The sequence below is a fragment of the Alosa pseudoharengus genome, unplaced genomic scaffold, assembly GCF_046254945.1.
Source record: "Alosa pseudoharengus isolate Yale_2024_CS ecotype anadromous, Long Island Sound unplaced genomic scaffold, YU_APseudo_1.1 YU_APseudo_1.1_scf_22, whole genome shotgun sequence".
Classification (NCBI taxonomy): domain Eukaryota; kingdom Metazoa; phylum Chordata; class Actinopteri; order Clupeiformes; family Clupeidae; genus Alosa; species Alosa pseudoharengus.
In genome coordinates, this window is record NW_027468680.1 from 25,150,271 (window position 1) to 25,161,935 (window position 11,665).

General features: G+C 45.0%; 1 protein-coding gene across 5 annotated transcripts in view; it reads right to left on the minus strand.

Annotated features, from left to right (window-relative positions):
- Window positions 1-10,859, minus strand: part of numb (NUMB endocytic adaptor protein) — a 38,988-nt gene extending 28,129 nt beyond the window's left edge. For 4 of the 5 annotated variants that reach the window (XM_076299457.1, XM_076299455.1, XM_076299456.1 and 1 more), the window contains exon 1: window positions 10,665-10,859. The gene's annotated coding sequence lies outside the window, so the exon portion shown is untranslated. Of the gene's footprint in view, window positions 1-7,389; window positions 7,466-10,664 lie in introns of all 5 variants that reach the window. The other variant, XM_076299454.1, reaches the window with a different exon arrangement.
- Window positions 10,860-11,665: the final 806 nt, after the last annotated feature.

Sequence of the window (11,665 nt, forward strand, 5' to 3'; positions counted from 1 at the left end):
AATGTTGATGCCAGGCTCATCAGGACATACTCCGCCATTATGTCTCCTCCCTCAGGGGCAAGACTTGTTATTTCTTTTCCACTCTCAGTTCACCTGAGTTCATGAGCATTTAGACCGTGCAGGGTTAACCTGAACAAAGTGACGATATACTTTAGTTCCATAACAACAAAAACTTTTTTATAGTCATGAAAGAGTAACTAGCTGAGGAAAAAATCACTCCTAATTAAAATGAAAATACACGCACACACAGGGCCATTTCTATGAGGTCTCACAGCCACATCAAAGGGAATTATGTGTGCGTGCGTGCATGCGTGAGGAAGTCAGTCCTCAGCTCACCTTTCCCTCTCCTGTATAAAACAGCTCAAAGTCAGGCACTTAACTGCTACCTACCCTGAGACTGCATCCCTACACAGACACCTCACTTGCTTTGCCCAGCACACTCCCTTTCTAGAACTCCCGTCCAGTTTCCACTGACCAGAGGGCTTGCATTGCATTAGGGAGAAAGAACAGAGGAACCCACTGAATGACCGATGGATGAGAGTGCTCCTGACGACATGAAGCAGAAGACCCATTAGACTGGGGAGGGTGGATTCCCCACTGAGATTAGCATATCAACAGCAGGCAGTGTGTGTGTGTGTGTAGGGGGGGGAGATGTCTCTCAACACAGACTAGCCAAAAACACCACAAACAAAAAAACAAACAAACAAACAAACAAATAAGATGCTAATTGCAAAGGTCAATCGCAGCGCAATGAGTGGAGGGGGAGAGAGATAGAAGAAAAAGACAAATTGCTTAACCACCAGAGAGAGAGAGAAAGAGAGAGAGAGAGAGAGAGAGAGAGAGAGAGAGAGAGAGGAAAATGGGCAGTACAAAGAGAATAGTGTATTTTTGTGTGTGATTAAACAAAAAGCAAACAGTGCTTTGTTTACAAATGTCCTCTAGCCTTCACTTCAGCCTGCTGCGTAATGAGAAAATGAATTAACACTATAAAAGCAATTTAACCAGCCCCCTCACAGTGTAAACTCTAGTGTCAGTGAGAAAATGAACACTGTCTGCACACAGACACTTACATTCACAACCTAACATACACAGAGCCTCATACACTCCCTCAAATATTCACATACAACACACAAACACATAAAAACACACAGGGACACACGCACACACACAAACACACGAAGGAGGAAATTGACACTTCTGGCAAGGAAATGCATTCTTGCATAACTGATCATAACTGTAACTCAGCTCTTCTGCCTGCAGTGTGTGTGTGTGTTTCTGTACACGTGCATCCAACACACACAGATCACCACAGAGCACTTGGCATGATCAAAAACTTGGCATGATCCTGCACTATCATTATGGCCTGTAGAGAAAGAGCGTGGGTACACGCATGCTTTCTCAGCATATGTTCTATTCTTGGCATATTCTCCCTCTTTCTGTCCTTCACACACACACACACACACACACACACACAGACACACACACACACACACACACGAAGACAGAAGAAAAAAAGAAAGAGGTGACCACCACTAGTTGTCAGTCAGTCAACAGCAGATGAGCTCCACTCCATCACTGGGGTGCATCTGAACAGGGTTTTCCTCTCAGCCTGTCAATGGAAGCGTTACTCACTACCAGGGGGGAGTGAGTGTGAGTGTGTATGTGTGTGTGTGTGTGTGCGTGTGCGTGTGCGTGTGTGTGCGTGTGTGTGTGTGGATGTGCTATGTTTACACAGCAGCATGAGTCCAGAGATCAGAAAGGAAGCGGAACTTCCTGCTATGAGAACATACATTCTATTTAATCATTCTAACGTATCTACAAACTCTAGTACTCAACCCTTCTGTAGATGGATGTGGACTCAGTGCCCCTCTCCCCCATCTTAGTGCAGTGCTTAGGGGAAATTATGCCAGGCAGGCAGGCAGGCAGGCACATAGACCAGCGCAGATTCAAGTCTTTTTAGAGCGAGACCAGCAATCGATAACTGCAGGCAGGTCCCCTTCCCCCAGCCCCCATGCACCACAAAGCAAACAAACAAAAAATACTGCAGTAGGCAAGTGCTCTCTCTCTCTCTCTCTCTTTCTTTCTCTCTCTCTCTATCACACACACACACACTCACACACAAGCAGAATGCAAACACAGAGATCCGGGGACTAATGCATGGGTACGAAAAAAGATACCCTATGGACTAGAAAGATGTTGCACTTTTATTACATTCTCTACACAGGCACGGGCCGGCCAAGTGCGGTCCAGGTCTATCCTTAAGCAGCTATGTGACGTTGAAGCTCACTGCTATCTCAGGCAAAAGGCCAGTTCAAAGGTGCTGGGCTGGTTTAAAAAAAATGCTGTGTGAGTTAGTTAAAACTCCAGTAGACTTAAAAGATCTCTGCTCCCTTGCAGGTGTGTGGTGCTGGAATGAACAACTCAATAGTCTTGCAACAGCACAATGTGTCAGCCAGGAACAACGCTGGTGTGTGTGTGGATAGTGAGGGCCTTTCCTGCAAGCTGGGTACAAGTGCATGTGTGAGAGTACATGCCATAAAAGCGCCCTGCATTTGTCTTCATGCCTCTGTAAGCGTGAGAGTTCAAAGCGTGTGTTTGTGTGTGAAAGTGAAAAGGGAGGCGACAACAGACCAAGTGCAGTCCTGAGGTGAGTTCAAATTCGATTTGTCAAATTCCAAAAGCGATTTGGTGTCAACATTAATTGCATTGTTGCCTTCGTCAACTGTATACATACAGCTCCACTGTATGTTCGCAAAGAACTACCTCCTCAGAGTGTTTGCGAGTGTTCGCTAACGTTTGCCAAAAACTCAGGGCAAATAGAAAGCTGTTCGCTGTTTGTCTATGTTTGCGAATTTGAACGCACCTCTGGTGCAAGTGTGATGATGAAACTGTGCTGTGGGTCTGTGGGTCTATTCTCACTGACAATGCGCCAAGACAGTACAGAGCAGAGAATGACACCTGAACCAGCAAGGGAGGCCCATGGTCATGGTTTATTCAGACCCCCGGCCCACACCACCACCCCCCACCCAACCCCCGCCACCCCCAACACACACACACACACACACACACACACACACACACACAAACAGGCTCTATCCATTCATCAGAGGCAGAGGACCAAGCAAAGCTGACAAATTGAAACAGGAGAAAAATCAGTGGGGCCCCAGACACACCCTGCTACTGATAAAACCTGCCCTTCCGCCCATCTCGCAATCTCAAACAATCAAAATGACAGAGACAGAGACAGAGAGAGAGAGAGAGAGAGAGAGAGAGAGAGAAACTTAAAGGGCTGGACCTGATTGGACCGGAGGTGTGTCATAGAGGAATGTCTTCATTTTTGTAAGGTGAGCTCAAAGGCAAATTGTAACAAGAGATCAGGAGACTCAAAAACGCTGCTTAACCATGTTATGTCATCATATGTCATCATATCCCATCCGACCAGTTTGACAGCCTCGGGAAGACTTGGGTGAGGTGGAGGAGGGGGGAAGTTGTGCGTACGAGTGTGTGTCTCACTCAGGTGACACACTGTTCCACCTTGCTCATACCAAAGAAGGGCATCTCCGGCCCGACACGCTGTCTTTACCTTTCTCTCTCGGCCGCTGCTCTCACCTCTGATAAAGAGGGCTGAAAGAACCCTTTGTGTGTCTCAGATGACAATGAGCTGGCATTGTGTGAGGCAGCTGGGGCAAGTACCGCCCCTTATTTCGCTGAGCGGTGAAAAGACGGGGGCCCCTGGACAGGGCCCAGCGGAACCCCAATTACACGGAGGCGAAATGGCAGCAACTCAAAGTCCAGGCCCTTAAAACAGGGTCACTAACAAATGGACAAGCTGTCGTTCCGCAGCTCTGGGAAGGGGCCAACAGCAAAGGGTTGGAACTGGGAAATGAGAAAGCGGGACTGGGAAAACTGGGAAAAACAATATATGGTGGGCAGAGCAAAGGCTATGCTTCCAACTTCTACTCAACACAGAGGCAAAGAAAACTACAAAGCCTTCTCTTCACACTGTCCGAACCTGAGTGTGTGTGGTTACCAGTCTATGAACACAGTAAGCGTGCAAAACAACAGAGAGATAGACTGTCAGATAGAGAGAAGCAGATAGTCTCAAGTCAGCACATAACTTAACCTCTGCTCACACATGAACACATTATCTCTACCCTGGCCTGGCTGCAGGCATTAAGCCAGATAGGCTGAAGCAGGGGAACTGACGTAACCAGGAGGATAGGAAACACTCTCTGCTAGGTTCTCCTCCCCAGCAGAAGAATGCACATTCCTACCTCATGACTCCAACTTATCAATGAGAGGGCGGTCCATCTGATGCATCACACCTCCGGTTTGTATAGTGCCTGGGTGAGCGGGGGTGTAGCCTGCCTAGCATTTTAGCAAGACCAGTAAATGTTCATGCTTCATGTTCAGACCCTGCTACTCATAATAAGTTTCATTCTGTGATGGACCACAGCATTTTTTCCATAAAATTTCATTTCATTTCATTTCATTTCCCCTAGGCTTACATTAAATGAAAAGGACCACATGGACTAAACAGAGCCAGGCCACTACCAAAGCAGTCTGGACACAGTACTACTTAACAGTCACATTGACCAGAACACACTCCTATTAGGCTGTAATTAACACAGACAAAGGGGGCCCATACACAATCCATCTCTTACTCCCCTTGAGGTGGCTGGGTTACCACCTCAGACAGACCACATTAAAAACAATTACACATGCATTACCGGTACTTTTCAACCTAACTAACTAGAATCCAGAAGCCCTCAAAAAGGAACCCTTCTGCGAGAGCAGGAGCCAGGCTGTATGCATTGTGACACTGATGAGCTTTCACTGGCTTAGTCTAAAACCAGGGACCAGAGTCCCTGTGTGTACTGCGGATCTGAACCATGGCATAGTGTGCCTGTCGGGTGTGGTGTGTGTGGCCCTGAACCATGGTACAGTACCCCTGCAGGGTGTGCTCTGAATCTTGAACCTCACAGTGTGCTTCTGGGCCTCTTGCCCCCTCTGTTACACAACAAAGCAGACCGGGGCCAAGCAGAGCTTCCAGGCCAGGCATGAGTCAGCACAGAGCAGACTTCAACCCAGTGAGGGGGCCCAGCACCAACTGTCTATCCGGAGAATCCACCCTCAGTCCCCAAATGGCATCATATCTCCCATACTCCCATACATCACCAGTCTAATGAGAGGGTGCCTGTAGAGGGAGACCTGGGCAAAGCCAAAGTATTGACTAGAATCGACTAGAATAGATGCAGAGGCACCGCTCACTCAGAGCATCGCTTTGTGACTTTCTGTTGCCATGGAACTGAGCTCAGAGCAACAGGTCTCTAATGACGCATGCAAAAGCTCTCATTTATGCAAGGTGCATGCTCCTGTTAGAGCATCGGTTCCCAAAGATTGGGTCGCGACCCACGGGTGGGTCGCAGGAGATTTTATTTGGGTCGCCAGCACAATTTATGTTGTGTAATAGGCCTACCATTTAGCCAGGAAAGCTAACAGTTTTCTATTAGGATCTAGTTTGTTAACTACAGTCACGGCCCTACAGTATGTGCAATTTTGCATTTAGAAAAGCTCTGAAACTGGGGGGCGAACGCGTCGCAAAGGGGACAGCGTGGACATCTCACTCACAAAATGAAAAATTTCTGTGGGGCGCCTGCCATGGACCTCGCAGTTGCAAAATGCAAGGGACCTGAATCAGCCTTTTTGAACAAACATTAACGGACACCATCTCTTCAGCTTGACCGATTAAAATCTAGTTACCGTGCTATTAACTAAAGCAGACATCCGTATACCGGACATGGCTATTCAATTTGCGTCATAGGCTGTAGATATTTTCAATTGTAGATGCACTCTTTAAAGTTAATAGCAACCTCCTCACAATCCTTAATATTTTGGATTTAAAACACACTACAGCGCATTATATTAGGCTACTGTACAATTTAAATGGACATTTTAAACGCTATTATTTCCTCTCATTTTCCACCTTGTGAACTCTACTAGGCTAGCCTATAATAAAGGCGCATTATCTTTTGGCTATTGCGCAAAAGCCTCTATAGTTAAATTCTTACAAAATAGCCTGTCACAACATACCGTCACAGGCGTATATCTTTTCGGTAGTCATTTCCAACTTTCCACGCTGATGATGCTCAAAATGCAACACAACTGTGCTCAAAGCAGGATGAGAAAAAGCTGAGGTTGTGTGTTTGTACAAAACTTTTTACAGCTTTGAAAATATTTAACATTGTTTCATGTGTAATTGAGATTGCAGAATTGTGGGAGCCAATACCTGTAATAGTAGTGGTAGTAGGCCAGACCTAGTAGGCACTATTACGTATCTAGATATGGCACTGTAGAATGGTTTGGGGGGGGGGGGGCATAGACAAGTTTGAGAAACTGTGGCCTAAAACAATATTGGTGGATAATTGTTTGCTCTGAAGTGAATGGGTGTCATTTTTAAAAAGTGGGTCCCCAGAAAAAAAGTTTGGGAAACACTGTGTTAGAGGAAAGATGTAGACTAGGCAATGGCCTTAGTCATCCAGCATTAAACTGAAGTGTGTGAGCACGAAGTGCAACTCGTGGAAATGATCAGTCCTTTTTAGCGTGTTCTGAACAGAGTGACAAGAGATTAGGTTGAAACAAAGGCATGACTCCCTGGGTCTCTAATCACATCCTCATCAGGTCCTAATGAGGGCCCTGGCCGCTGAATAACCCATGAGCAGCAGGGAGCTCGCAGCAGGCTTCTCCATCACCCTGCCAGCTGACAAATTCACTCTGTTCATTTCAGACATGTTCCTGGGCCATACAACTCACGCCACAATTCCCTTTGTGTCCCATCCTGACCATGTCTACTGAAGCGAGAAAGCCCTGGGTGGTTTTGAGATGCTCTCACAGAACCAAGTGAAAGTCATCCCGTGAGGATGACCGAGAGATCAGTGTTGGAATTTGCCGTCTTGGTGTGAGTGGAATTAATCCACACTTGCAGGGTGTAATCAGTGTCCGGCACCAGCAGATCTGTGTAATCACACTGGCACAGAAGCCAAGAAAGACCAGTGCATGAAACGCCATTGATTCAACCAGTCTATCTAGAGGAACACATTCCTGGGCATTCCTAAGAAGTACACAATAACATCCCTAGCCTTCGACTACATGTGAACTACATGTACCTGAATGACTGTGTCAGAGTGTGCTTTTAGGTTCCAGCCATATCTATTTGATTGAATCAACATACAGATTACAGAGTGTGCCATGGTCTCTGGCTGTGTGTAGTATGATCTACCTTGTGCACGACACCAGAGAGAGAGCGAGGCAGAACTACAAACAGTAAAGCCTAAGTCTGGCTGAAGAGTGCTGTGCTTAAGAAGGTGTTAGCATAGGAGACTGGCTTACCTACTCCTTCACACTGCGGCTGTGCTATTTTAGGCTGGTTCGGACTGGAAATGGGGTCAGCAGAACACTGTTCAGTCTGAGAATAAGAGCAATTTCAGATGCAGAACTCTCATAATGATACAGAGCCAATGGTAACAACGATCAATCAATAGCACAGCAACTGGCATCACTTTATCCTACAGTGAAGCCAACAAATGGCAAAAGACAAGAAATGTCAGATTAAATAAAGCACATGTCCTGATTATAATATAGCCTAAGCAGACTGTGTTAAGGTTTTAGTTATGATGGTTATCTTTACCTGTCCACATATCAACTCTCCTGTGTTGTATTTTTAAGTGAGCAGATTAACTATAAACATTACAAAATGTATCACAACTTTATCAAAACACATAAAAAACAGACACAGCCAAAACCTAGACCTGTTACTAAGCAGGTATAAAGTAAAGGAACAGGGAGGATGGTGCTACTAAAGATAGAGGACATAAGTGAGGTAGTTCTCTGTGCCTTGAACCAGTGCCACCATGGCCATAAAGTCTATGATGCATCCTCCAGTTACCCAATATGGATGTGGTGTCATGACACTTACCAAGAGAGAAAGACTGCCTGGCATGACCATTCAATCAAAGTGATTGGGAGGTTGCCAGGACTGTGCTGCCCAGCTGGCTTTTGCAGCTAAGGGTGAAAACAGAGGGAGACTCCAGCTGAGCCCGTTTCAAAAGATATCTAGTCTCGCCACATCGTATCCTACTACAGAAACACAGTTCCTTAGGACACACTTCAGTCTATGAACCTGATTGCTTGAATAGGAAAGTCATAGGCCAATATATAGGCTGAGCATTTGTGTATAGGCATAGGCCAGGCTGGTGTGTCTTCCCAGCTTCCAAAACACTTGACTTCAACTCACACCTTCTGGCCCAACTGAAAAATCTGGGATATATCCAGGAACAACAGTTTTATTACCACTTCTAGGCAACCAGCTGTCTGGTAGCGTGTTATACATTAACCAACCTGCAGCCAAATGGACCCACAATAAACTGAATAGATGATTACACACGGGTTCACTTTTCTGACCCCTCCCTCAATGGTACCAACTTTCATTCTTGTTTTCCCATTCTGTTATGTCCAGCTCAAACATCTACCAGACGTCTGAAACTAAATAGAAGGGCTGGATTCATGAGATGAGCACAGGCTTCAGGAACAGGAAGTCCAATGAGCATTGTAACATGGACGCCGACATGCAACCAACAGGAAGGCAGGTAGATTGCGACCTATGATTGCGACACTACAATCCACTGTGGTGACTACCTGGAAGGTACACATGTCTGTGTTGGGGCGTAAGGTTTCAGCAAGCTAGGCCAATCCTCACTTGTATAGTCTCGGGTGGATATCAGGTGAAACCTGAGCAGACTGCGCCGTTTCCACCAAGATTAAAAAACATTTTATTATTGGGAGAGAAAATAAATCACTTTAAAGAGAAATTGTTTGGAGAATATCTTCTGTCACAACTTTGAGAGAGCACAGCAGTGCATTGAGACATGAGAAATACGGCTCATATCAATTGATCTGCCATGAAAGAAGGCACCTGATGTCAGGTAAAGTAGCCGTGAGAAATGACGTGAGAAGTGAAGGTTGGATATGGTCACCTTTTCACACGACTACAATTTTCTGAAAAGTGTTCGTGAAATTCTGTTTAGAAACATGTTCGCTCATCGCCCATGTCGCAGACTCGATCCCTGCAGAACGAAATCCGTAAAATCACTTTACAGAGGGTTAAGTGAAAATAACTTTTGTACTCCCCTCGCCCACTGTAACTTTACTTTGTCATCTAAAGATACAATAACTTTGTTTCACTTAAAGAGGTACGTGCGGCTAATATGTAACGACCTGAGATGGTTGTTTCACCTTTTTAGCCATTTACATCACCGGGCAACAGAAGTCGTACCAAATCCATGAATTAGGTGGCTACCTCTCCCGACATGGCCACGAGTTGAGTCACTCTGAATGCACACATTTACACAAGCATAACGTACCGGTTTTCGTTTTCTGCCTGGAAATTGATGGTGTTCAGCCTCTCGACTTTACGTTAGCTTCCAAGCTACGCAGCGAAAAAATGGCATTGGTCCAGATGTGCCGCATTTTGCTGGAGCTAGTGAGCTATCCTAACAAGGAAGCCTAGGAATATTCAAAGTCCGGAGCGATATACAAAGAATAGTTTAATAATGGTGACTATCTAGTTAGCTTCATGTCAAACGGTCAAATGAGATGCTGAGATAGTTAGTTAGCTGGTGTAATTTGTCCACTAATGTTAACGTCAGCTATCAATAGTTATGATGGGTCGGTCATGTTCAAGTTAGCTGCCTGGCGTTAGTTAGCCAATTTCTGTTAGCCACCCAAGGCAGGGTTGTTTGCAACAAGGATATAACGTTAAAGGTTGTTCATCCAGCTAAGTTAGACAAACTGTCTTTTACATCACAGGCTGCGATATCTGGCTAGTGCCGATTTTAAAATGCTGTCAGATTTTTCGCAAGCTAACGTTAGCTAACGTTCACAGTTCACACATGAGACAACCTTTACGAGATTGCTCAAGTAAACGTTAACGCAACGTGCACGTAACGTAAAACGTTAACGTTCTCAAGTAAACATTAAGTTACAATAAGCTACAGTGTTACCCAAGCCAGCCCTCACAAATAATAGCTCAACGGGGCAACGTTAGCAAATATAGGTAAGTTATAACGTTAATGATGCATGTTAACATTAACTACGTGATCCTATGTGCATTCCACCTTAACGTTAGAAGTGGGTTATTCGACAGTGCAGAGGCTGATCATTTGACGTTTTCCAACGATGGGCAGACTCTCTGAGAACAGATCTGACCAAGTCCGGTTGTCTGTGAATGATACTTAACGTTATCTAATATTGTATTAAGATATGGCGTTAGCCAACACCATCAATCTCAACTAACGTTAGCGTTAGTCTGATGACAGGCAAGCTTGCACCAGAAGTAACGTTAACGTTACCACAGTCAGCTTAGCTGACTGTTCATTTCTGGCTCATCCACCTAACTGCCAATTCAAGATAGCAGCTAACTGGCTCTCAGCAGATGAGTACAACACTCCAGTAACGTTAACGTGACTGTAACAAGTTCGCTTTTAACCAGCTCGCATACTAACGTTAGCGACAAATTAACGTTAGCTAGGATAACCTTAGTATAACGTTTTAGCGATAGTAATCGTTAGCTAATAAAATTGCCTAACGTTACTTGCATCTCTCCTTACCTGATCAACACCCAATCCAGTAATGCGGTAACCAAGTGCAGTTGTCACTCAGTCAATACCGATATTAGGTGTGTATATTCCAAATTTGAAGAAAGTTAGCCTACGTTATCGGAGATTAAAGGGCAATGCTCCCACAACACGCAGTCACCTACGCTTTCCAAACATCAGGCGTTTCACCTGCTCCTCTTTCGCTCCTTGGTACACTAGCCGGTTCAACCAAACCTCACCCTTAGCAACGGACCGCCCAGTCTCCATGAATTGGGCGGTTCCTTATGACTTGTTAGATCGTTTCGGTTCACGGTTGCTCAAAATATGTGACAATCAAAATGGGGCGGTATCTATTTTTTGTACAGTGTTTATGACTACGACAGCTCCTCCTACTTGTAAGAAATGCCTATGGATCCATAACATTAGAACCTTTGGATCCATAACATTGGGACCTTTTACATGGATCCCATAGACTGTTCTATAGACCCTTTCATGGAATTTTCATTATCAGCATCATAGTTGGCCCCACAAGACTTCCTTTTTAACATTCCATATGTTATCTTAATGCAGAGGAAGTAGATTGGGGCCCAAATAGAATGTTCAAGCATTGTTTTTGTTTACCTTGTTGAAAGGGTCCATATAGTCTATGATGGATCCATAACATTAGAACCTTGGGCATAGGCTACTTTCCTCAGGTCTTTAAAACCACTTGTGAGCTCCTGGGATCACCAGTCAAACAACTAGGCTATTGTAAAGAAGGCCATGGCCCAAAGTTTAATTGTTGCAAATGTCTTGAAAGGGATAGGCCTATCTCGAAGGGCATTTGACAAATAGGCTACAGTTTGTCTCATTTAGGCAGTAATTTAGCACAACAGCTGTAATCCAGGAGCATGGGCTATTTAAGACAAAAATGGGATGAGATTATCACCACATAAAACTATAAAACTAAAAATGTATTGGAGGTACAGGCCCATCTTTTGCTCCATTTAATTACCATACCTGATGAAGCCGGG